At 48.4% G+C, this 27,463-nt stretch overlaps 1 pseudogene; it reads left to right on the forward strand.

Moving 5' to 3' along the window:
* The window catches only part of LOC124047713, a 32,058-nt pseudogene that overhangs the window by 2,705 nt on the left and 1,890 nt on the right, over window positions 1-27,463 (forward strand).

Here is a 27,463-nt window from a genome sequence, read left to right on the forward strand (position 1 = left end):
TCTTAGGGCTGCTATCGTCCTCACTCTCAGGGCTGCTATCGTCTCTCACTCTCAGGGCTGCTATCGTCTCTCATTCTCAGGGCTGCTATCGTCTCTCATTCTCAGGGCTGCTATCGTCTCTCACTCTCAGGGCTCACGTCTCTCCTTAGGGCTGCTATCGTCTCTCACTCTCAGGGCTGCTATCGTCTCTCACTCTCAGGGCTGCTATCGTCTCTCACTCTTAGGGCTGCTATCGTCTCTCACTCTTAGGGCTGCTATCGTCTCTCTCTCTCAGGGCTGCTATCGTCTCTCACTCTCAGGGCTGCTATCGTCTCTCACTCTCAGGGCTGCTATCGTCTCTCACTCTCAGGGCTGCTATCGTCTCTACTTAGGGCTGCTATCGTCTCTCGTCTTAGGGCTGCTATCGTCTCTCACTCTTAGGGCTGCTATCGTCTCTCACTCTCAGGGCTGCTATCGTCTCTCACTCTCAGGGCTGCTATCGTCTCTCACTCTCAGGGCTGCTATCGTCTCTCACTCTCAGGGCTGCTATCGTCTCTCACTCTCAGGGCTGCTATCGTCTCTCACTCTTAGGGCTGCTATCGTCTCTCTCTCAGGGCTGCTATCGTCTCTCACTCTCAGGGCTGCTATCGTCTCTCAGTCTCAGGGCTGCTATCGTCTCTCACTCTCAGGGCTGCTATCGTCTCTCACTCTTAGGGCTGCTATCGTCTCTCACTCTCAGGGCTGCTATCGTCTCTCACTCTCAGGGCTGCTATCGTCTCTCAGTCTTAGGGCTGCTATCGTCTCTCACTCTCAGGGCTGCTATCGTCTCTCACTCTCAGGGCTGCTATCGTCTCTCACTCTCAGGGCTGCTATCGTCTCTCACTCTCAGGGCTGCTATCGTCTCTCACTCTCAGGGCTGCTATCGTCTCTCACTCTTAGGGCTGCTATCGCCTTCTTCTCAGGGCTGCTATCGCCTCTCACTCAGGGCTGCTATCGCCTCTGTAGTCTCAGGGCTGCTATCGTCTCTCACTCTCAGGGGCTGCTATCGTCTCTCACTCTTAAATTTCTCTGTCGTCTCTCACTCTCAGGGCTACTATCGTCTCTCACTCTCCAGGGCTGCTATCGTCTCTCAGTCTTAGGGCTGCTATCGTCTCTCCTCTCAGGGCTGCTATCGTCTCTCACTCTCAGGGCTGCTATCGTCTCTCTCACTCTTAGGAGCTGCTACTAAGTCTCTCACTCTCAGGGCTGCTATCGTCTCACTCTCAGGGCTGCTGCATCGTCCTCCCTCTCCCAGGGGCTGCTGTCGTCCTCACTCTGGGCTGCTATCGTCTCTCCTCTCAGGGCTGCTATCGTCTCTCACTCTCAGGAACATCGTCTCAGTCTTAGGGCTGCTATCGTCTCTCACTCTCCAGGGCTGTCGTCTCTCACTCTCAGGGCTGCTATCGTCTCTCACTCTCAGGGCTGCTATCGCTCTCTCACTCTCAGGGCTGCTATCGTCTCTCACTCTCAGGGCTGCTATCGTCTCTCACTCTCAGGGCTGCTATCGTCTCTCACTCTCAGGGCTGCTATCGTCTCTCACTCTCAGGGCTGCTATCGTCTCTCACTCTCAGGGCTGCTATCGTCTCTCACTCTTAGGGCTGCTATCGTCTCTCACTCTCAGGGCTGCTATCGTCTCTGTCTTAGGGCTGCTATCGTCTCTCAGTCTTAGGGCTGCTATCGTCTCTCACTCTCAGGGCTGCTATCGTCTCTAACTCTTAGGGCTGCTATCGTCTCTCACTCTCAGGGCTGCTATCGTCTCTCAGTCTTAGGGCTGCTATCGTCTCTCATTCTCAGGGCTGCTATCGTCTCTCATTCTCAGGGCTGCTATCGTCTCTCACTCTTAGGGCTGCTATCGTCTCTCACTCTCAGGGCTGCTATCGTCTCTCAGTCTTAGGGCTGCTATCTCGTCTCAGTCTCCCAGAGGCTGCTATCGGTCTACTCACTCTCAGGAGTACTATCGTCTCTCACTCTTAGGGCTGCTATCGTCTCTCTCTCTTGAGGCTGCTACTTCGTCTCTCGCACTCTTAGGGCTGCTATCGTCTCTCACTCTTAGGCTGCTACCTATCGTCTCTCACTCTTAGGGCTGCTATCCCGTCACTCACTCTAGGGGCTGCTATCGTCACTCACTCTTAGGGCTGCTATATCGTCACTCACTCTTAGGGCTGCTATCGTCTCTCAGTCTTAGGGCTGCTATCGTCTCTCAGTCTTTAGGGCTGCTATCGTCTCAGTCTTAGGGCTGCTATCGTCTCTCACTCTCAGGGCTGCTGCTCGTCTCTCAGTCTTAGGGCTGCGATCGTCTCTCAGTCTTAGGGCTGCTATCGTCTCTCAGTCTCAGGGCTGCTATCGTCTCTCACTCTCAGGGCTGGTATCGTCTCTCCCTCTCAGGGCTGCTCTCGTCTCTCACTCTTAGGGCTGCTATCGTCTCTCACTCTCAGGGCTGCTATCGTCTCTCACTCTCAGGGCTGCTATCGTCTCTCACTCTCAGGCTGCTATCGTCTCAGTCTCAGGGCTGCTATCGTCTCAGTCTTAGGGCTGCTATCGTCTCTCAGTCTTAGGGCTGCTATCGTCTCCTCAGTCTTAGGGCTGCTATCGTCTCTCAGTCTTAGGGCTGCTATCGTCTCTCAGTCTTAGGGCTGCTATCGTCTCTCAGTCTTGGGGCTGCTATCGTCTCTCAGTCTTGGGCTGCTATCGTCTCTCCCTCTCCCAGGGCTGCTATCGTCTCTCACTCTTCTGGGCTGCTATCGTCTCTCACTCTCAGGGCTGCTATCGTCTCTCACTCAGGCTGCTATCGTCTCTCACTCCAGGCTGCTATCGTCTCTCTCTCCTAGGGCTGCTATCGTCTCTCACTCTCAGGGCTGCTATCGTCTCTCGAGTCTTAGGGCTGCTATCGTCCTCTCAGTCTCAGGGCTGCTATCGTCCTCACTCTCAGGGCTGCTATCGTCTCTCACTCTTAGGGCTGCTATCGTCTCTCACTCTTAGGGCTGCTATCGTCTCTCACTCTTAGGGCTGCTATCGTCTCCTCTTAGGGCTGCTATCGTCACTCACTCTTAGGGCTGCTATTGTCTCTCACTCTCCAGGGCTGCTATCGTCTCTCACTCTCAGGGCTGCTATCGTCTCTCACTCTCAGGGCTGCTATAGTCTCTCAGTCTCAGGGCTGCTATCGTCTCTCAGTCTTAGGGCTGCTATCGTCTCTCAGTCTTAGGGCTGCATCGTCACTCACTCTCAGGGCTGCTATCGTCTCTCCTCTTAGGGCTGCTATCGTCTCTCACTCTTAGGGCTGCTATCGTCTCTCACTCTTGGGGCTGCTATCGTCACTCACTCTCAGGGCTGCTATCGTCTCTCACTCTCAGGGCTGCTATCGTCTCTCAGTCTTAGGGCTGCTATCGTCTCTCAGTCTTAGGGCTGCCTACGATCTCAGTCATAGGGCTGCTATCGTCTCTCAGTCTTAGGGCTGCTATCGTCTCTCAGTCTTAGGGCTGCTATCGTCTCTCACTCTTAGGGCTGCTATCGTCTCTCCTCAGGGCTGCTATCGTCTCTCACTCTTAGGGCTGCTATCGTCTCTCCTCTCAGGGCTGCTATCGGTCTCTCACTCTCAGGGCTGCTATCGTCTCTCACTCTCAGGGCTGCTATCGTCTCTCACTCTCAGGGCTGCTATCGTCTCTCACTCTCAGGGCTGCTATCGTCTCTCAGTCTCAGGGCTGCTATCGTCTCTCAGTCTCAGGGCTGCTATCGTCTCAGTCTCCAGGGCTGCTATCAGTCTCTCCAGTCTTAGGGCTGCTATCGTCTCTCAGTCTTAGGGCTGCTATCGTCTCTCAGTCTTAGGGCTGCTATCGTCTCTCAGTCTTAGGGCTGCTATCGTCTCTCAGTCTCAGGGCTGCTATCGTCTCTCCCTCTCAGGGCTGCTATCGTCTCTCACTCTCAGGGCTGCTATCGTCTCTCACTCTCAGGGCTGCTATCGTCTCTCACTCTCAGGGCTGCTATCGTCTCTCAGTCTCAGGGCTGCTATCGTCTCTCACTCTCAGGGCTGCTATCGTCACTCACTCTCAGGGCTGCTATCGTCTCTCACTCTCAGGGCTGCTATCGTCTCTCACTCTTAGGGCTGCTATCGTCTCTCACTCTCAGGGCTGCTATCGTCTCTCACTCTTAGGGCTGCTGCCGTCTCTCACTCTCTTGGCTGCTATCGTCTCTCACTCTTAGGCTGCTATCGTCTCTCACTCTTAGGGCTGCTGCTCGTCTCTCACTCTTAGGGCTGCTATCGTCTCACTGTTAGGGCTGCTATCGTCACTCACTCTTAGGGCTGCTATCGTCACTCACTCTCAGGGCTGCTATCGTCTCTCACTCTCAGGGCTGCTATCGTCTCTCACTCTCAGGGCTGCTATCGTCTCTCACTCTCAGGGCTGCTATCGTCTCTCTCAGTCTCAGGGCTGCTATCGTCTCTCAGTCTTAGGGGCTGCTATCGTCTCTCTCAGTCTTAGGGCTGCTATCGTCACTCACTCTCAGGGCTGCTATCGTCTCTCACTCTTAGGGCTGCTATCGTCTCTCACTCTTAGGGCTGCTATCGTCTCTCCTCTTAGGGCTGCTATCGTCTCTCACTCTTAGGGCTGCTATCGTCTCTCACTCTTAGGGCTGCTATTGTCTCTCACTCTTAGGGCTGCTATCGTCTCCTCTTGAGGGCTGCTATCGTCACTCACTCTTAGGGCTGCTATCGTCTCTCAGTCTTAGGGCTGCTATCGTCTCTCCCAGTCTTAGGGCTGCTACCGACACTCTCTTAGGGCTGCTATCGTCTCTGTCTTAGGGCTGCTATCGTCCTCCTCTTTAGGGCTGTCGTCACTCACTCTTAGGGCTGCTGTCGTCCCTCACTCTTAGGGCTGCTGTCGTCACTCAGTCTTAGGGCTGCTGTCGTCCTCCAGTCTTAGGGCTGCTATCGTCATTCAGTCTTAGGGCTGCTATCGTCACTCACTCTTAGGGCTGCTATCGTCACTCACTCTTAGGGCTGCTATCGCTCACTCACTCTTAGGGCTGCTATCGTCTCTCAGTCTTAGGGCTGCTATCGTCTCTCAGTCTTAGGTCTGCTATCGTCTCTCAGTCTTAGGGCTGCTACCGTCACTCTCTCTTAGGGCTGCTATCGTCTCTGTCTTAGGGCTGCTATCGTCACTCACTCTTAGGGCTGCTATTGTCATTCAGTCTTAGGGCTGCTATCATCATTCAGTCTTAGGGCTGCTATCGTCATTCAGTCTTAGGGCTGCTATCGTCATTCAGTCTTAGGGCTGCTATCGTCTCTCAGTCTTAGGGCTGCTATCGTCATTCAGTCTTAGGGCTGCTATCGTCATTCAGTCTTAGGGCTGCTATCGTCTCTCACTCTCAGGGCTGCTATCGTCACTCAGTCTTAGGGCTGCTATCGTCACTCAGTCTTAGGGCTGCTATCGTCACTCAGTCTTAGGGCTGCTATCGTCACTCAGTCTTAGGGCTGCTATCGTCACTCAGTCTTAGGGCTGCTATCATCACTCAGTCTTAGGGCTGCTATCGTCACTCACTCTTAGGGCTGCAATCGTCTCTCACTCTTAGGGCTGCTATCGTCTCTCACTCTCAGGGCTGCTATCGTCTCTCACTCTTAGGGCTGCTATCGTCTCTCACTCTCAGGGCTGCTATCGTCTCTCACTCTCAGGGCTGCTATCGTCTCACTCTCAGGGCTGCTATCGTCACTCACTCTCAGGGCTGCTATCGTCACTCACTCTCAGGGCTGCTATCGTCACTCACTCTCAGGGCTGCTATCGTCACTCACTCTCAGGGCTGCTATCGTCTCTCACTCTCAGGGCTGCTATCGTCTCTCAGTCTCAGGGCTGCTATCACACTCACTCTTGAGGGGCTGCTATCGTCACTCACTCTTAGGGCTGCTATCGTCACTCACTCTTAGGGCTACTATCGTCACTCACTCTTAGGGCTGATATCGTCACCACTCTTAGGGCTGCTATCGTCACTCACTCTTAGGAGCTCTCGTCATCCTCTTAGGGCTGCTATCGTCACTCACTCTTAGGGCTGCTATCGTCACTCACTCTTAGGGCTGCTATCGTCACTCACTCTTAGGGCTGCTATCGTCACTCACTCTTAGGGCTGCTATCGTCTCTCACTCTTAGGGCTGCTATCGTCACTCACTCTTAGGGCTGCTATCGTCACTCACTCTTAGGGCTGCTATCGTCACTCACTCTTAGGGCTGCTATCGTCCTCACTCTTAGGGCTGCTATCGTCACTCACCTCTTAGGGCTGCTATCGTCACTCACTCTTAGGGCTGCTATCGTCACTCACTCTTAGGGCTGCTATCGTCACTCACTCTTAGGGCTGCTATCGTCACTCACTCTTAGGGCTGCTATCGTCACTCACTCTTAGGGCTGCTATCGTCACTCACTCTTAGGGCTGCTATCGTCACTCACTCTTAGGGCTGCTATCGTCTCTCACTCTTAGGGCTGCTATCGTCATTCAGTCTTAGGGCTGCTATCGTCACTCACTCTTAGGGCTGCTATCGTCATTCAGTCTTAGGGCTGCTATCGTCATTCAGTCTTAGGGCTGCTATCGTCATTCAGTCTTAGGGCTGCTATCGTCATTCAGTCTTAGGGCTGCTATCGTCATTCAGTCTTAGGGCTGCTATCGTCATTCAGTCTTAGGGCTGCTATCGTCATTCAGTCTTAGGGCTGCTATCGTCATTCAGTCTTAGGGCTGCTATCGTCATTCAGTCTTAGGGCTGCTATCGTCTCTCAGTCTTAGGGCTGCTATCGTCATTCAGTCTTAGGGCTGCTATCGTCTCTCAGTCTTAGGGCTGCTATCGTCATTCAGTCTTAGGGCTGCTATCGTCTCTCAGTCTTAGGGCTGCTATCGTCTCTCAGTCTTAGGGCTGCTATCGTCTCTCAGTCTTAGGGCTGCTATCGTCTCTCAGTCTTAGGGCTGCTATCGTCATTCAGTCTTAGGGCTGCTATCGTCATTCAGTCTTAGGGCTGCTATCGTCTCTCAGTCTTAGGGCTGCTATCGTCTTTCAGTCTTAGGGCTGCTATCGTCATTCAGTCTTAGGGCTGCTATCGTCATTCAGTCTTAGGGCTGCTATCGTCACTCACTCTTAGGGCTGCTATCGTCACTCACTCTTAGGGCTGCTATCGTCACTCACTCTTAGGGCTGCTATCGTCACTCACTCTTAGGGCTGCTATCGTCACTCACTCTTAGGGCTGCTATCGTCTCTCACTCTTAGGGCTGCTATCGTCATTCAGTCTTAGGGCTGCTATCGTCACTCACTCTTAGGGCTGCTATCGTCATTCAGTCTTAGGGCTGCTATCGTCATTCAGTCTTAGGGCTGCTATCGTCATTCAGTCTTAGGGCTGCTATCGTCATTCAGTCTTAGGGCTGCTATCGTCATTCAGTCTTAGGGCTGCTATCGTCATTCAGTCTTAGGGCTGCTATCATCATTCAGTCTTAGGGCTGCTATCGTCATTCAGTCTTAGGGCTGCTATCGTCTCATTCAGTCTTAGGGCTGCTATCGTCTCTCAGTCTTAGGGCTGCTATCGTCATTCAGTCTTAGGGCTGCTATCGTCTCTCAGTCTTAGGGCTGCTATCGTCTCTCAGTCTTAGGGCTGCTATCGTCATTCAGTCTTAGGGCTGCTATCGTCTCAGTCTTAGGGCTGCTATCGTCTCTCAGTCTTAGGGCTGCTATCGTCATTCAGTCTTAGGGCTGCTATCGTCATTCAGTCTTAGGGCTGCTATCGTCATTCAGTCTTAGGGCTGCTATCGTCATTCAGTCTTAGGGCTATCCAGGGGCTAGGATAGCTAGGCTGTTGTAACCCCTCACTCAAATGTTGTAACGCATGTTATCAACATCAAGTCTTTGATTTTGCTTATAACACAACCTAGGTTGCTAACTATATGCCTTGCCAGTTAGCTGACCCAAACTACAGTTTGTATCATTGAGAGGGTGTGAAGAATAACAGATGTCACCAGCTGTCATAACTGTTTATATATATATATAGCCTAGGCCTTATTGTAAAGAGGGTCACCCACTCTCTGGGTGACCAGTGGGTTGACTGGATCTGTTGGGAACAGCTGAACTGTCAGTCTGGAGCTGGGGTCTCAGCTGTAGAGCAAGCTGCTGCTGCTGCCCAAAGTGCCTGTGGTGCTAACAGTAAAGTGCCCCACCTGGTCCTGCAGACCCACAGGATATGCAGACTTTTTGTTCCATCCCAACATTAACACATGAGTAAGGTTGGGGACAAGGTACGGGTGAGGGTTAAGGGTTAGTTGTTGAAGTAGCCTTGTATCTGCGGTTAGACAGCATGGTGACCTAGTGGAGGGATAGTGACAGGACAGTGCTGATCTTCACACTACAGACAGTCAGAGATCAAAGATGGACGACACTGACTGAGCCTAACAACCACGCATTCAGATCATCGCTGTGACTATAATCACCGTGTGACCTCACTCTTCTGACCCACTGGTGTGTGTCTACTCTCTTCTTTATTGGCTGGAGGGTGACAGCAGTGTTTGAGATGTCAGCTGTGTTGTCAGTGGGAAGGTATACAGTATATGTGTGTGTGTGTTTAGGTTGACTGACTCAGCCAATCAATTCCCACTGTGTGTTCGCTGTCCCTTTACGTGCAGGCTGAAAATTCAATAGGGTATATCACACTCAATATTATATGTGTGACAGAGCTTGTAAAATACACAGAACAGTGTGTAGAGAGGATAAGAGCGGGGGGAGGATAAGAGGGCATAGAGCGGAGAGAGGAGGATAAGAGCGGAGAGAGGAGGATAAGAGCGGAGAGGAGGATAAGAGGAGCATAAGAGCGGAGAGAGGAGCATAAGAGCGGAGAGAGGAGCATAAGAGCGGAGAGAGGCATAAGAGCGGAGAGAGGAGCATAAGAGCGGGAGAGGAGCATGAGAGCGGAGAGGAGGTTGAGAGCGGAGGGGAGGATAAGAGCGGAGAGGAGGATACGAGAAGGATAAGGGCGGAGAGGAGGATAAGGGCGGAGAGGGAGGATAGAGCGGAGAGGAGGATAAGAGCGGAGAGGAGGATAAGAGCGGGAGAGGGAGGATAAGAGCGGAGAGGAGGATACGAGAAGGATAAGGGCGGAGAGGAGGATAAGGGCGGAGAGGAGGATAAGAGCGGAGAGGAGGATAAGAGCGGAGAGGAGGGTAAGAGAAGGATAAGAGCGGAGAGGAGGATAAGAGAAGGATAAGAGCGGAGAGAAGGATAAGAGCAGGATAAGAGCGGAGAGGAGGATAAGAGCGGAGAGGAGGATATGACAAGGATAAGAGCGGAGAGGAGGATATGAGAAGGATAAGAGCGGAGAGGAGGATACGAGAAGGATAAGAGCGGAGAGGAGGATACGAGAAGGGTAAGAGCGGAGAGGAGGATAAGAGCGGAGAGGAGGATAAGAGCGGAGAGGAGGATAAGAGGAAGATAAGAGCGGAGAGGAGGATAAGAGGATAAGAGCGGAGAGGGGGATAAGAGTGGAGAGGAGGATAAGAGCGGAGAGGAGGATACGAGAAGTATAAGAGCAGAGAGGAGGATAAGAGGAAGATAAGAGCGGAGAGGAGGATACGAAAGGATAAGATCTGAGAGGAGGATAAGAGCAAGAGAGGAGGATAAGAGGAAGATAAGAGCGGAGAGGAGGATACGAGGAAGATAAGAGCGGAGAGGAGGATAAGAGCGGAGAGGAGGATAAGAGCGGAGAGGAGGATACGAGGAGGATAAGAGCGGAGAGGATAAGGCGGAGAGGAGGATACGAGGAGGATAAGAGCGGAGAGAGGAGGCTAAGAGTGGAGAGGAGGCTAAGAGCGGAGAGGAGGATAAGAAGGATAAGAGGATAAGAGCAGAGAGGAGGATACGAGAAGGATAAGGCGGAGAGGAGGATAAGGGCGGGAGAGGAGGCTAAGAGCGGAGAGGAGAATAAGAGCGGAGAGGGAGGATAAGAGCGGAGAGGAGGATAAGAGAGGAGGGAGGATAGAGCGGAGAGGAGGATACGAGAAGGATAAGGCGGAGAGGAGGATAAGGGCGGAGAGGAGGATAAGAGCGGAGAGGAGGGTAAGAGAAGGATAAGAGCGGAGAGGAGGGTAAGAGAAGGATAAGAGCGGAGAGAAGGATAAGAGAAGGATAAGAGCGGAGAGGAGGATAAGAGCGGAGAGGAGGATATGAGAAGGATAAGAGCGGAGAGGAGGATATGAGAAGGATAAGAGCGGAGAGGAGGATACGAGAAGGATAAGAGCGGAGAGGAGGATACGAGAAGGGTAAGAGCGGAGAGGAGGATAAGAGCGGAGAGGAGGATAAGAGCGGAGAGGAGGATAAGAGGAAGATAAGAGCGGAGAGGAGGATAAGAGGATAAGAGCGGAGAGGGGGATAAGAGTGGAGAGGAGGATAAGAGCGGAGAGGAGGATACGAGAAGGATAAGAGCAGAGAGGAGGATAAGAGGAAGATAAGAGCGGAGAGGAGGATACGAGAAGGATAAGAGCTGAGAGGAGGATAAGAGAAGGATAAGAGCAAGAGAGGAGGATAAGAGGAAAGATAAGAGCGGAGAGGAGGATACGAGGAAGATAAGAGCGGAGAGGAGGATAAGAGCGGAGAGGAGGATAAGAGCGGAGAGGAGGATACGAGGAGGATAAGAGCGGAGAGGAGGATAAGAGCGGAGAGGAGGATACGAGGAGGATAAGAGCGGAGAGAGGAGGCTAAGAGCGGAGAGGAGGATAAGAAGGATAAGAGGATAAGAGCAGAGAGGAGGATACGAGAAGGATAAGGGCGGAGAGGAGGATAAGGGCGCGGAGAGGAGGATAAGAGCGGAGAGGAGGATAAGAGAGGAGAGGAGGATAAGCGGAGAGGAGGATAAGAGAAAGGATAAGAGCGGAGAGGAGGATAAGAGAAGGATAAGAGCGGAGAGGAGGATATGAGAAGGATAAGGCGGAGAGGGAGGATACGAGAAGGATAAGAGCGGAGAGGAGGAGGATACGAGAAGGATAAGAGTGGAGAGGAGGATACGAAAAGGGTAGAGCGGAGAGGAGGATAAGAGCGGAGAGGAGGATAAGAGCGGAGAGAGAGGAGGATAAGAGCGGAGAGAGGAGGATAAGAGCGGAGAGAGGAGGATAAGAGCGGAGAGAGGAGGATAAGAGCGGAGAGAGGAGGATAAGAGCGGAGAGAGGAGGGATAAGAACGGAGAGAGGAGGATACGACGGAGGGAGGAGGATAAGAGTGGAGAGGAGGATAAGAGAAGGATAAGAGCGGAGAGGAGGATAAGAGCATGGAGAGGAGGAAAAGAAGCGGAGAGGGAGGATAAGAGGAAGATACGAGCGGAGAGGAGGATAAGAGGAAGATAAGAACGGAGAGGAAGATAAGAGCGGAGAGAGGAGGATAAGAGCAGAGAGAGGAGGGTAAGAGCGGAGAGAGGGAGGGTAAGAGCGGAGAGAGAGGGTAAGAGCGGAGAGAGGAGGATAAGAGCGGAGAGGAGGATAAGAGCGGAGAGAGGAGGATAAGAGCGGAGAGGAGGATAAGAGCGGAGAGAGGAGGCTAAGAGTGGAGAGGAGGATAAGAAGGATAAGAGGATAAGAGCAGAGAGGGAGGATACGAAGGATGAGGGGGGGCGGAGAGGAGGATACGAGGAAGATAGAGCGGAGAGGAGGATAAGAGCGGAGAGGAGGATAAGAGCGGAGAGGAGGATACGAGGAGGATAAGAGCGGAGAGGAGGATAAGAGCGGAAAGGAGGATACGAGGGAGGATAAGACGGAGAGGAGGATACGAGAAGATAAGAGCGGAGAGGAGGATAAGAGGAGGCTAAGAGTGGAGAGGAGGCTAAGAGCGGAGAGGAGGATAAGAAGGATAAGAGGATAAGAGCAGAGAGGAGGATACGAAGGATAAGGGCGGAGAGGAGGATAAGGGCGGAGAGGAGAATAAGAGCGGAGAGGAGGATAAGAGCGGAGAGGAGGATAAGAGAGGAGAGGAGGATAAGGCGGAGAGGAGGATAAAGAAGGATAAGAGCGGAGAGGAGGATAAGAGAAGGATAAGAGCGGAGAGGAGGATACGAGAAGGATAAGAGCGGAGAGGAGGATACGAAAGGATAAGAGCGGAGAGGGAGGATACGAGAAGGATAAGAGTGGAGAGGAGGATACGAGAAGGGTAAGAGCGGAGAGGAGGATAAGAGCGGAGAGGAGGATAAGGCGGAGAGGAGGATAAGAGCGGAGAGAGGAGGATAAGAGCGGAGAGAGGGAGGATAAGAGCGGAGAGAGGAGGATAAGAGCGGAGAGAGAGGAGGATAAGGCGGAGAGAGGAGGATATTTAGCGGAGAGGAGGATAAGACGGAGGAGGAGGGAGGATAAGAGCGGAGAGGAGGATAAGAGCGGAGAGAGGAGGATAAGAGCGGAGAGAGGAGGATAAGAGTGGAGAGGAGGATAAGAGAAGGATAAGAGCGGAGAGGAGGATAAGAGCATGGAGAGGAGGAAAGAAAGCGGAGAGGAGGATAAGAGGAAGATAAGAACGGAGAGGAAGATAAGAGCGGAGAGAGGAGGATAAGAGCAGAGAGAGGAGGGTAAGACGGAGAGAGGAGGGTAAGATTTAGAGAGGAGGATAAGAGCGGAGAGGAGGATAAGACGGAGAGAGGATAAGAGCGGAGAGGAGAAATACCAAACCAGGAGATGGATTACCCCCTTCTGTCTCTCTATCCCCATCCCCCTTTCTTGTATGGATTTAGAGCTTAAAGAGAGGAGGACTGGGGGAAGAACCAGAGAGGGGGGGGGTGATGTTATGTGACTTACTATATACAGTACACTTAAGTAGACTACCTCCAGTACCCTAACACCCAGGAACTCCTCTCAATATTCAGATATTTCACAACACCATCGACTCCAGCTGATTGACCCACTGACTGACTACAGTACTGACTGATTAACTGACCCCAGTACTGACTGACTGATGAACTGGCCCCGGTACTGACTGACTGACTGATCCCAGTACTGACTGATTGACCCCAGTACTGACTGACTGATTGACCCCAGTACTGACTGACTGTCCCCAGTACTGACTGACTGACCCCAGTACTGACTGACTGACTGATTGATCCCAGTACTGACTGACTGACTGATTGACCCCAGTAGAGACTGACTGTCTGATTGTCCCGGTACTGACTGACTGTTTAACTGACCCCAGTACTGACTGACTGATTGACCCCAGTACCTGACTGACTGTCCCCAGTACTGACTGACTGACCCAGTACTGACTGACTGACTGACTGATTGATCCAGTACTGACTGACTGACTGATTGACCCCAGTACTGACTGACTGTCCCCAGTACTGACTGACTGACCCCAGTACTGACTGACTGACTGACTGATTGATCCCAGTACTGACTGACTGACTGATTGACCCCAGTACTGACTGACTGTCCCCAGTACTGACTGACTGACCCAGTACTGACTGACTGATGAACTGGCCCCAGTACTGACTGACTGATAAACTGACCCCAGTACTGACTGACTGATTGACCCCAGTACTGACCGGACTGATGAACTGACCCCAGTACTGACGGACTGATGAACTGACCCCAGTACTGACTAACTGATTGACCCCAGTACTGACTGATTGACCCCAGTACTGACTGACTGTTTAACTGATCCATGTACTGACAGACTGACTGACTGATGAACTGACCCCCAGTACTGACTGACTGATGAACTGACCCCAGTACTGACTGACTGACTGACAATTGGTTAACACTACTCCTGGAGAACAACCCTCCTGTAGGATTTGTTTCCAAACCTGTTATAACACATCTGATTTTACGAAGCAGCTTCTAACTGACTGACTGACTGATTGACCCCAGTACTGACTGACTGACTGACTGACCCCAGTACTGACTGACTGACTGACCCCAGTACTGACTGACTGACCCCAGTACTGACTGACTGACTCCAGTACTGACTGACTGACTGACCCCAGTACTGACTGATTGACTGACCCCAGTACTGACTGACTAACTCCAGTACTGACTGACTGACTCCAGTACTGACTGACTGACTGACCCCAGTACTGATTGACTGACTGATTGACCCCAGTACTGACTGACTCCAGTACTGACTGACTGACTGATTGACCCCAGTACTGACTGACCCCAGTACTGACTGACCTGCTGACCCCAGTACTGACTGACTGACCCCAGTACTGACTGAGCTGACTGACCCCAGTACTGACTGACTGACTGATTGACCCCAGTACTTACTGACCCCAGTACTGACTGACTGACTGACCCCAGTACTGATTGACTGACTCCAGTACTGACTGACTGACCCAAGTACTGATTGACTGACTGATTAACCCCATTACTGACTGACTGACAGATTGACCCCATTACTGACTGACTAACTGATTGACCCCAGTACAGACTGACCCCAGTACTGATTGACTGACTGATTGACCCCAGTACTGATTGACTGACTGATTGACCCCAGTACAGACTGACCCCAGTACTGACTGACTGACTGATTGACCCCAGTACTGACTGACAGACTGACCCCAGTACTGACTGACTGACTGACTGACTCCAGTACTGACTGACTGATTTACCCCAGTACTGACTGACTAACTGACCCCAATACTGACTGACTGTTTAACTGACCCCTGTACTGACGGACTGACTGATTGATGAACTGACCCCAGTACTGACTGACCCCAGTACTGACTGACTGACTGACTCCAGTACTGACTGACTGACTGACCCCAGTACTGACTGTCTGACTGACCCCAGTACTGACTGACTGACTGATTGACCCCATTACTGACTGACTGACTGATTGACCCCAGTACAGACTGACCCCAGTACTGACTGACTGACTGATTGACCCCAGTACTGATTGACTGACTGATTGACCCCAGTACTGACAGACAGACTGACCCCAGTACAGATTGACCCCAGTACTGACTGACAGACTGACCCCAGTACAGATTGACCCCAGTACTGACTGACTGACTGATTGACCCCAGTACTGACTGACAGACTGACCCCAGTACTGACTGACTGACTGACTGACTCCAGTACTGACTGACTGACTGACCCCAGTACTGATTGACTCACTGATTGACCCCAGTACTGACTGACCCCAGTACTGACTGACTGACTGACCCCAGTACTGACTGATTGACTGACCCCAGTACTGACTGACTGACCCCAGTACTTACTGACCCCAGTACTGACTGACTGACTGACCCCAGTACTGATTGACTGACTCCAGTACTGACTGACCCCAGTACTGACTGACTGACTGACTGACCCCAGTACTGATTGACTGACTCCAGTACTGACTGACTGACCCAAGTACTGATTGACTGACTGATTGACCCCATTACTGACTGACTGACTGATTGACCCCAGTACGGACTGACCCCAGTACTGACTGACTGACTGATTGACCCCAGTACTGATTGACCCCATTACTGACTGACTGACTGATTGACCCCAGTACAGACTGACCCCAGTACTGACTGACTGACCCCAGTACTGACTGACTGACTCCAGTACTGACTGATTGACTGACCCCAGTACTGACTGACTGACTCCGGTACTGACTGACTGACTCCAGTACTGACTGACTGACTGACCTCCGTACTGATTGACTGACTGATTGACCCCAGTACTGACTGACTGACTGATTTACCCCAGTACTGATTGACTGACTGATTGACCCCAGTACTGATTGACCCCATTACTGTCTGACTGACTGATTGACCCCAGTACAGACTGACTGACCCCAGTACTGATTGACTGACTGATTGACCCCAGTACTGATTGACTGACTGATTGACCCCCGTGACTGACTGACTGATTGTTACCAGTACAGACCCCCAGTACTGACTGACTGACTGATTGACCCCAGTACTGATTGACTGACTGATTGACCCCATTACTGACTGACTGACTGATTGACCCCAGTACAGACTGACCCCAGTACTGACTGACTGACTGATTGACTCCAGTACTGACTGACCGACTGACCCCAGTACTGACTGACTGATTTACCCCAGTACTGACTGACTAACTGACACCAGTACTGACTGACTGTTTAACTGACCCCTGTACTGACGGACTGACTGACTGATGAACTGACCCCAGTACTGACTGACTGACCCCAGTACTGACTGACTGACTGACCCTAGTGCTGACTGTCTGACCCCAGTGCTGACTGACTGACCCCAGTACTGACTGACTGATTGACACCAGTACTGACTGACTGACTGATTGATTGACCCAGTACTGACTGACTGATTGACCCCGTACTGCTGACTGGTTAACTGACCCCTGTACTGACGGACTGACTGATGAACTGACCCCAGTACTGACTAACTGATTAACTGAACACAGTACTGACTGACTAATAATAATATAATATATGCCATTTAGCAGACGCTTTTATCCAAAGCGACTTACAGTCATGTGTGCATACATTCTACGTATGGGTGGTCCCGGGGATCGAACCCACTACCCTGGCGTTACAAGCGCCATGCTCTACCAACTGAGCTACAGAAGGACTGACCCCAGTACTGACTGACTGATTAACTGACCACAGTACTGACTGACTGATTAACTGACCACAGTACTGACTGACTGACCCCAGTACTGACTGATTGACTGACCCCAGTACTGACTGACTGATTAACCCAAGTACTGACTGATCTTGGTCTCGTCACAGTCTCACTGGGAAACACTGGGTCTGGGTATTTTCTGCTTCTTGGTGTTGTGGGTTCTGGCCTTGACTCTCTCTGGTGTTCACCCTTCCAGGTAAATCTCACCTGGCCATCGTTCAGAAAGTGAACAGCGAGGGGAGGGGATCCCTTCTACGAGGTGCTGGGATTGGTCACCTTGGAGGATGTCATCGAGAGATCATCAAATCAGAGATCCTGGATGAGTCTGACCTTTATAGTGAGTCGACATCAACTAACCCTGATTTAAACTACAGATTGACAATGGATCAGTCCAGAGTCAATTTACTTCTTCTGTAGTGAACTGGAGTGTAATGAGTTAAATTATGAATGGCAATTGGTTAACATTACTCCTGGAGAACAACCCTCCCTGCAAGATTTGTTTCCAACCTGTTCTAACACAGCTGATTTAAAGAAACAGCTTCTCCAGAGGCCCTTGTCTAACTGAATCGTGTGTTCAAGTGTAGGGCTGGAGCAAAACCCTACCTATCAGCTCTTCCGGAGGAGTTGTGTTGTATTGAAACAGAGGCAGTGTTGCAGTTTCCCAACACACATGACCTTCAGAATGCCAACCCCTCCACCAATGTCATACTGTCATCTCCCCTCTATCACTGTGTCCCATCTCATTTCAGGATTGTCAACAGAAAAATACATAAAGAGAACGAAGCTCCCATCCTCCCTAAAAATGTTTTTGTAGATAGTGAATTCACTCGTGGTAAACATGGCTGTTGTCATTTTCCCTCTATCCTCTCTTCCTATTTTCTCTCTCTACTCTCTTTCTCTCTACTCTCTACTCTCTTTCTCTCTACTCTCTCTCTACTCTCTCTCTCTACTCTCTCTCTACTTTCTCTCTCTACTCTACTCTCTCTACTCTTCCCCTCTCTCTCTACTCTTCCCCTCTCTCTTTACTCTTCCCCTCTCTCTCTACTCTTTCTCTACTCTTTCTCTACTCTTCCCCTCTCTCTCTACTCTCTCTACTTTCTCTCTCTACTCTACTCTCTCTACTCTTCCCCTCTCTTTCTCTCTACTCTTCCCCTCTCTCTCTACTCTCTCTACTTTCTCTCTCTACTCTACTCTCTCTCTACTCTTCCCCTCTCTCTCTCTACTCTCTCTCTACTCTCTCTCTACTCTTTCTCTACTCTTTCTCTCTACTCTCTCTCTACTCTACTCTCTCTCTACTCTTCCCCCCTCTCTACGCTTTCTCTACTCTTCCCCTCTCTACTCTTTCTCTACTCTTTCTTTCTCTCTCTACTCTCTACTCTCTCTACTCTTTCTCTCCACTCTCTACTCTTTTTCTCTCCACTCTCTCTACTCTTTCTCTCTCCTCCCTCTCTCTACTCTTTCTCTCTCTACTCTTTCGCTCTCTACTCTTTCTGTCTACTCTCTCTACCCTCTCTCCTTTCTCTCTACTCTCTACTTTCTCTCTCTACTCTTTCTTTCTCTACTCTTTCTTTCTCTCTCTTCTCGCTACTCTTTTTCTGTCCTCTCTCTACTCTTTCTCTCTACTCTCTCTCTACTCTTTCTCTCTCTCTACTCTCTCTCTACTTTCTTTCTCTTCTCTCTCTACTCTTTGTTTCTCTACTCTTTCTCTCTACTCTCTCTACTCTTTCTCTCTCTACTCTTTCTCTACTCTTTCTCTCTCTACTCTCTCTCCTCTTTCTTTCTCTCCTCTCTCCTTGTTCTCTCTCTACTCTTTCTCTCTCTCTCTACTCTTTCTCTCTCTACTCTTTCTCTCTCTACTCTTTCTCTCTCTCTACTTGTTCTCTCTCTCTACTTGTTCTCTCTCTCTACTTGTTCTCTCTCTCTACTTGTTCTCTCTCTCTACTTGTTCTCTCTCTCTACTTGTTCTCTCTCTCTACTTGTTCTCTCTCTCTACTTGTTCTCTCTACTCTCTACTCTTTCTTTCGCTCTACTCTTTCTCTCGCTCTACTCTTTTTTTTCTCTCTCTACTTTCTCTCTCTACTCTTTCTCTCTCTCTCTACTCTTTCTCTCTCTCCTCTTTCTTTCTCTTTCTCTCTACTTTCTCTCTCTACTCTTTCTCTACTCTCTCTACTCTTTCTCTCTCTCTACTCTTTCTCTCTCTCTACTCTTTCTCTCTCTCTACTCATTCTCACTCTCTACTTTCTCTCTCTACTCTTTCTCTCTACTCTCTACTCTTTCTTCTTTCTTTCTCTCTACTCTTTCTCTACGCTTCCTTTCTCTCCTCTCTCTACTCTTTCTCTCTCCTCTCTCTACTATTTCTCTCCTTTTTCTCTACTCTTTCTTTCTTTCTCTCTCTACTTGCTCTCTACTTTCTCTCTCTACTTTCTCTCTACTCTTTCTCTCTCTACTCTTTCTCTCTAATCTTTCTTCCTCTCTCTTCTCTCTCTCTCTTTCTTTCTCTCCTCTCTCTCTACTTGTTCTCTCTACTTTCTCTCTCTACTTTCTCTCTACTCTTTCTCTCTACTCTTTCTCTCTAATCTTTCTACCTCTCTCTTCTCTCTCTTTCTTTCTCTCCTCTCTCTCTACTTGTTTTCTCTCTCTACTTGTTCTCTCTTCTCTCTACTTGTTCTCTCTACTCTCTACTCTTTCTTTCGCTCTACTCTTTCTTTCGCTCTACTCTTTCTCTCGCTCTACTCTTTCTTTTCTCTCTCTACTCTTTCTCTCTCTTCTCTCTCTCTTCTTTCTTTCTCTCCTCTCTCTACTCTTTCTCTCTCTCTCCTCTTTCTTTCTCTTTCTCTCTCTACTTTCTCTCTCTACTCTTTCTCTACTCTCTCTACTCTTTCTCTCTCTCTACTCTTTCTCTCTCTCTACTCTTTCTCTCTCTACTTGTTCTCTCTACTCATTCTCTCTCTCTACTCGTTCTCTCTCTCTACTCTCTACTTTCTCTCTCTACTCTTTCTCTCTACTCTCTCTACTCTTTCTTCTTTCTTTCTCTCTACTCTTTCTCTACTCTTCCTTTCTCTCCTCTCTCTACTCTTTCTCTCTCCTCTCTCTACTATTTCTCTCTCCTTTTTCTCTACTCTTTCTTTCTTTCTCTCTCTCTCTACTTGCTCTCTACTTTCTCTCTCTACTTTCTCACTACTCTTTCTCTCTCTACTCTTTCTCTCTAATCTTTCTTCCTCTCTCTTCTCTCTCTCTCTTTCTTTCTCTCCTCTCTCTCTACTTGTTCTCTCTACTTTCTCTCTCTACTTTCTCTCTACTCTTTCTCTCTCTACTCTTTCTCTCTAATCTTTCTTCCTCTCTCTTCTCTCTCTCTCTCTTTCTTTCTCTCCTCTCTCTCTACTTGTTTTCTCTCTCTACTTGTTCTCTCTCTCTACTTGTTCTCTCTCTTTACTCTTTCTCTCTCTCTCTACTCGTTCTCTCTCTCTACTCGTTCTCTCTCTCTACTCGTTTTCTCTCTCTACTCGTTTTCTCTCTCTACTCGTTTTCTCTCTCTACTCGTTTTCTCTCTCTACTCGTTCTCTCTCTCTACTCGTTCTCTCTCTCTACTCGTTCTCTCTCTATACTCGTTCTCTCTCTCTACTCGTTCACTCTCTCTACTCGTTCTCTCTCTACTCGTTCTCTCTCTCTACTCGTTCTCTCTCTCTACTCGTTCTCTCTCTCTACTCGTTCACTCTCTCTACTCGTTCTCTCTTTACTCGTTCTCTCTCTACTCGTTCACTCTCTCTACTCGTTCTCTCTCTACTCGTTCTCTCTCTCTACTCGTTCTCTCTCTCTACTCGTTCTCTCTCTCTACTCGTTCTCTCTCTCCACTCGTTCTCTCTCTCTACTCGTTCTCTCTCTCTACTCGGTCTCTCTCTAGTCTTTCTCTCTCTAGTCTTTCTCTCTCTAGTCTTTCTCTCTCTACTCTTTCTCTCTCTACTCTTTCTCTCTCTACTCTTTCTCTCTCTACTCTATCTCTACTTTCTCTCTACTCTTTCTCTCTCTCTACTTTCTTTCTCTCCTCTCTCCTATTTCTTTCTGTCCTCTTTCTTTCTCTACTCTTTCTCTCTTTCCTCTTTCTCTTTCTCTCAATTCAATTCAATTCAAGGGGCTTTATTGGCATGGGAAACATGTGTTAACATTGCTAAAGCAAGTGAGGTAGATACTATACAAAAGTGAAATAAAATATAAAAATTAACAGTAAACATTACACATACAGAAATTTCAAAACAATAAAGACATTACATATGTCATATAATACATATCTATATATACAGTTTTCTCTCTACTCTCTCTCTCCACTCTACTCTTTCTCTCTCTCCACTCTACTCTTTCTCTCTCTCTCTCTACTCTTTCTCTCTCTCTACTCTACTCTTTCTCTCTCTCTCTCTACTCTACTCTTTCTCTCTCTCTACTCTTTCTCTCTCTCTCTCTACTCTACTCTTTCTCTCTCTCTACTCCCTCTCTCTACTCTTTCTCTCTCTCTCTACTCTTTCTCTCTCTACTCTTTCTCTCTCTCTACTCTACTCTTTCTCTCTCTCTACTCTACTCTTTCTCTCTCTCTACTTTTTCTCTCTCTCTACTCTCTCTCTCTACTCTTTCAAATTCTAATTCAAGCTGCTTTATTGGCATGAAAAAACATTGTGTCAATATTGCCAAAGCAACAATGTATACAATATACATTGTAACAAAATGATAAATGATAGCAAATAATAATATAAAATGGTAGTAAATAATAATACAAAATTAAATACAAAAATAATAACAATAAAATGGTAACAGTCAAAAGTAGAAATGTAATAAATATAAAATCAAATTATGGAAAATGAAACTACTCGCTAATTTATAACTAAAATAAGTCATCTTCTTCTTTATATCAGTACAACAACTACAATCATCATTACTCCGACTACTACTACTATCACTAAACTGTTATCACTACCATTACCACCCATATTTGGAATGATAAACATTAATAATTATAGTAATAACAATAATAGTAATAATAAATAAGTTACTGCTTACTATGCAGATGTTATTAAATGTTGCTAAATGACTTAAATGTTATTATTCAGTGTCCATCAGGCTATGGCAGGAAAATACATATTTGGCTGCAAGAGGAGCCATTGCTCCTTCGCCCATGAGTATTCTTAGTTTTTCCTCTGGGTTCAATTTGTAAAAATGTGGAATATATGTAGTAATTTCTGTGAATAATGAATCTCTTCGTGAGGAATATTTATCACAGTAAAGGAGAAAGTGCATCTCTGTCTCTACCTCCCCTGTCATGCAGTGACCACATACACGCTCCTCTTTGGGTAGCCATGTCTTTTTATGTCTGCCGGTTTCTATTGCCAATCGGTGGTCACTCAGACTGTACTTGGTAAGGATCTGTCTCTGCTTCGTATCTCTGACTGAGTAGAGATAATCAGCCAATTCATAATCTCTGTTTAGGGTCAGATAGCAATTTAGTCGGCTTTGGGATTTTGTTTAGTTTTTCCAGTATTGTAAATATGATTCCTTTTGATTGGTTCATGATTTTGCTTATTGGAATTCTTTCTTTTGAAGCAGTGCTGGTGTCTGCTTGGTTGGTTAGGTCCAACACCAGCTGACTGACAGGGCTCGTTCCTGGGCTCAGCTCTTGGGCTTGAAGTGCTTTAAATTGCAGACTCGAATTTGGACTTGAATTTAGATGTAGCCAACATTGTAATGATCTTTTCTATATTTTCATTATTACTGGAAAACTCTACTTTCTTACTCTCTACTCTTTCTCTACTCTCTCTCTACTCTCTCTCTACTCTTTCTCTCTCTCTCTACTCTCTCTCTACTCTTTCTCTCGCTCTACTCTTTCTCGCTCTACTCTTTCTCTCTCTCTATTCTTTCTCTCTCTCTCTACTCTTTCTCTTTCTCTACTATTTCTCTCGCTCTACTCTCTCTACTCTTTCTCTCTCTACTCTTTCTCTCTCTACTCTTTCTCTCTCTTTCTCTCTCTACTCTTTCTCGCTCTACTCTTTCTCGCTCTACTCTTTCTCGCTCTACTCTTTCTCTTCTCTCTCTACTCTTTCTCTCTACTTTTCATTATTACTGGAAAACTCTACTTTCTCACTCTACTCTCTCTACTCTTTCTCTACTATTTCTCTCGCTCTACCCTCTCTACTTGTTCTCTCTCTACTCTTTCTCTCTCTACTCTTTCTCTACTCTCTCTATTCTTTCTCTCTACTCTCTCTCTATTCTTTCTCTCTACTCTCTCTCTATTCTTTCTCTCTCTCCCTCTCTACTCTCTACTTTTTATCTCGCTCTACTCTTTCTCTTTCTCTCCTCTCTCTACTTTCTCTCTCTACTCTTTCTCTACTCTTTTTCTCTCTCTACTCTTTTTCTCTCTCTACTCTTTTTCTCTCTCTACTCTTTTTCTCTCTACTCTTTTTCTCTCTCTACTCTTTTTCTCTCTCTACTCTTTTTCTCTCTACTCTTTTTCTCTCTCGCTACTCTTTCTCTCTCTCGCTACTCTTTTTCTCTCTCTCGCTACTCTTTTTCTCTCTCTCCTCTCTCCTCTATCCTCTTTCTCTACTCTACTCTCTCTCTTCTCTATCCTCTATCCTCTTTCTCTACTCTACTCTCTCTTCTCTATCCTCTTTCTCTACTCTTTTACTCTCTCTACTCTCTCTCTTCTCTATCCTCTTTCTCTACTCTCTCCTCTATCCTCTTTCTCTACTCTCTACTCTCTCTCTTCTCTATCCTCTTTCTCTACTCTCTACTCTCTCTCTCCTCTTTCTCTGCTCTCTACTCTCTCTCTTCTCTCCTCTTTCTCTACTCTCTACTCTCTCTCTTCTCTCTCTACTCTCTCTCTACTCTCTCTCTTCTCTCTCCTCTTTCTCTACTCTCTACTCTCTCTCTTCTCTCTCCTCTTTCTCTACTCTCTCTCTTCTCTTTCTCTACTCTCTCTCTTCTCTACTCTCTACTCTCTACTCTCTCCTCTATTCTCTTTTTCTACTCTCTACTCTCTCTCTTCTCTCTCCTCTTTCTCTACTCTCTCCTCTCTCCTCTTTCTCTACTCTCTACTCTCTCTCTTCGCTCTCCTCTTTCTCTACTCTCTACTCTCTCTCTCCTCTTTCTCTACTCTCTACTCTCTCTCTCCTCTCTCCTCTTTCTCTACTCTCTCTCTTCTCTATCCTCTTTCTCTCTCTACTCTCTACTCTCTCTCTTCTCTCTCCTCTCTCCTCTTTCTCTACTCTCTACTCTCTCCTCTATCCTCTTTCTCTGCTCTCTACTCTCTCTCTCCTCTTTCTCTGCTCTCTACTATCTACTCTCTCTCTCCTCTTTCTCTGCTCTCTACTCTCTCTCTTCTCTCTCTACTCTCTCTCTACTCTCTCTCTTCTCTCTCCTCTTTCTCTACTCTCTACTCTCTCTCTTCTCTCTCCTCTTTCTCTACTCTCTCTCTTCTCTTTCTCTACTCTCTCTCTTCTCTACTCTCTACTCTCTACTCTCTACTCTCTACTCTCTCTCTTCTCTCTCCTCTATCCTCTTTCTCTACTCTCTACTCTCTCTCTTCTCTCTCCTCTCCTCTTTCTCTACTCTCTACTCTCTCTCTTCTCTCTCCTCTTTCTCTACTCTCTACTCTCTCTCTTCTCTCTCCTCTTTCTCTACTCTCTACTCTCTCTCTTCTCTCTCCTCTTTCTCTACTCTCTACTCTCTCTCTTCTCTCTCCTCTCTCCTCTTTCTCTACTCTCTACTCTCTCTCTTCTCTCTCCTCTCTCCTCTTTCTCTACTCTCTCCTCTCTCCTCTTTCTCTACTCTCTCCTCTCTCCTCTTTCTCTACTCTCTACTCTCTCCTCTCTCCTCTTTCTCTACTCTCTACTCTCTCCTCTCTCCTCTTTCTCTACTCTCTTCTCTCTCCTCTTTCTCTACTCTCTACTCTCTCTCTTCTCTCTCCTCTTTCTCTTCTCTCTACTCTCTCTTCTCTCTCCTCTTTCTCTACTCTCTACTCTCTCTCTCTTCTCTCTCCTCTTTCTCTACTCTCTACTCTCTCTCTTCTCTCTCCTCTTTCTCTACTCTCTACTCTCTCTCTTCTCTCTCCTCTCTCCTCTTTCTCTACTCTCTACTCTCTCTCTTCTCTCTCCTCTCTCCTCTTTCTCTACTCTCTCCTCTCTCCTCTTTCTCTACTCTCTCCTCTCTCCTCTTTCTCTACTCTCTACTCTCTCCTCTCTCCTCTTTCTCTACTCTCTACTCTCTCCTCTCTCCTCTTTCTCTACTCTCTTCTCTATCCTCTTTCTCTACTCTCTACTCTCTCTCTTCTCTCTCCTCTTTCTCTTCTCTCTACTCTCTCTTCTCTCTCCTCTTTCTCTACTCTCTACTCTCTCTCTCTTCTCTCTCCTCTTTCTCTACTCTCCTCTTCTCTCTACTCTCTCTCTTCTCTCTCCTCTCTCCTCTTTCTCTACTCTCTCCTCTTTCTCTACTCTCTCCTCTCTCCTCTTTCTCTACTCTCTACTCTCTCTCTTCTCTCTCCTCTTTCTCTACTCTCTCTTCTCTCTCCTCTTTCTCTACTCTCTCCTCTCTCCTCTTTCTCTACTCTCTACTCTCTCTCTTCTCTCTCCTCTTTCTCTTCTCTCTACTCTCTCTCTTCTCTCTCCTCTTTCTCTACTCTCTACTCTCTCTCTTCTCTCTCCTCTTTCTCTACTCTCCTCTTTCTCTTCTCTCTACTCTCTCTCTTCTCTCTCCTCTTTCTCTACTCTCCAGCTGACAATAGGAACAGAAAGAAGGTGGACCCTAACAAGAGAATGCGTGACTTCTCTGCCTTTAAGCACACAGAGAACGAGTGCAGGGTGAAGATCTCTCCTCAACTGATGCTGGCTGCTCATCGCTTCCTGGCTACAGGTGAGTTGACTATCACCTGACAGGAAGTAGCTAGTAGTAAACACTTTTAGTATATTTCTGGGTCTGTGTCTCTCCCCAACAGAGGTGAGTCTGTTCAGTCCCAGTCAGGTCACTGAGAAGGTATTACTGAGGATTCTGAGGCACCCTGACGTCATCCAGGAGATCAAGTTCAACGACAGCGACAAGCGCTCTGCTCTGCACTACATCTACCAGAGAGGCAAACCTGTCGACTTCTTCATACTCATTCTGCAGGTACACAGTACATGCACACACGTAGTCCAACATGTAAAAACTTCAACAGCAATGTAATATCTATCCTCATCTTCCAGCTAGACAGCTCACTCACAGCTTTAAACACACACAGACTGGATTAAGGTCAACAGTTTGATTCCTGTGGTGTGACTCAGGCTATTGGCTTTAGCTCTTTAAGTGTACAGCACTTGAGCACAATGTATATGGGTGGGTGTGTCAGATGACTTCATGTGAAGCTCGCTGGGGAACAGGCCTGCCCTTCACTAATTGATCCCTCCTATGTAAGGAGAGACTGAGGGGGGAAGGGGAGAGAAAGGAAGAGGGGAACAAGGAAGGGGGAGAAGGAGAGTAGAGAAGACGTGACTAGAGTCAGGTGGAAAGGTAAAGGAAGGAGAGGAGACAGAATGGGTTGAAGAGAGAGAGGATTGGATCTGACCCAGTATGTAGCTACTGACCCTGGATCTGACCCAGTATGTAGCTACTGACCCTGGATCTGACCCAGTATGTAGCTACCTACCCTGGATCTGACCCCGTATGTCGCTACTGACCCTGGATCTGACCCCGTATGCAGCTACTGACCCTGGATCTGACCCAGTATGTAGCTTCTGACCCTGGATCTGACCCAGTATGTAGCTACTGACCCTGGATCTGACCCGGTATGTAGCTACTGACCCTGGATATGACCCAGTATGTAGCTACTGACCCTGGATCTGACCCCGTATGTAGCTACTGACCCTGGATCTGACCCCGTATGTAGCTACTGACCCTGGATCTGACCCCGTATGCAGCTACTGACCCTGGATCTGACCCAGTATATAGCTCATGACCCCGGATCTGACACTCTATTATAGCTACTGACCCTGGATCTGACCCAGTATGTAGCTACTGACCCTGGATCTGACCCAGTATATAGCTCATGACCCCGGATCTGACACTCTATTATAGCTACTGACCCTGGATCTGACCCAGTATGTAGCTACTGACCCTGGATCTGACCCAGTATGCAGCTACTGACCCTGGATCTGACCCAGTATATAGCTCATGACCCCGGATCTGACACTCTATTATAGCTACTGACCCTGGATCTGACCCAGTATGTAGCTACTGACCCTGGATCTGACCCAGTATGTAGCTACTGACCCTGGATCTGACCCAGTATGTCGCTACTGACCCTGGACCTGACCCTCTATTATAGCTACTGACCCTGGATCTGACCCAGTATGTAGCTACTGACCCTGGATCTGACCCCGTATGTAGCTACTGACCCTGGATCTGACCCGGTATGTCGCTACTGACCCTGGATCTGACACGGTATGTAGCTACAGACCCTGGATCTGACACGGTATGTAGCTACTGACCCTGGATCTGACCCAGTATGTAGCTACTGACCCTGGATCTGACCCAGTATGTAGCTACTGACCCTGGATCTGACCCCGTATGTAGCTACTGACCCTGGATCTGACCCAGTATGTAGCTACTGACCCTGGATCTGACACGGTATGTAGCTACTGACCCTGGATCTGACACGGTATGTAGCTACTGACCCTGGATCTGACCCAGTATGTAGCTACTGACCCTGGATCTGACACGGTATGTCGCTACTGACCCTGGATCTGACTCAGTATGTCGCTACTGACCCTGGATCTGACCCTCTATTTTAGCTACTGACCCTGGATCTGACCCAGTATGTCGCTACTGACCCTGGATCTGACCCG

This window comes from Oncorhynchus gorbuscha, linkage group LG11, assembly GCF_021184085.1.
Source record: "Oncorhynchus gorbuscha isolate QuinsamMale2020 ecotype Even-year linkage group LG11, OgorEven_v1.0, whole genome shotgun sequence".
NCBI classification, from domain to species: Eukaryota; Metazoa; Chordata; class Actinopteri; order Salmoniformes; family Salmonidae; genus Oncorhynchus; species Oncorhynchus gorbuscha.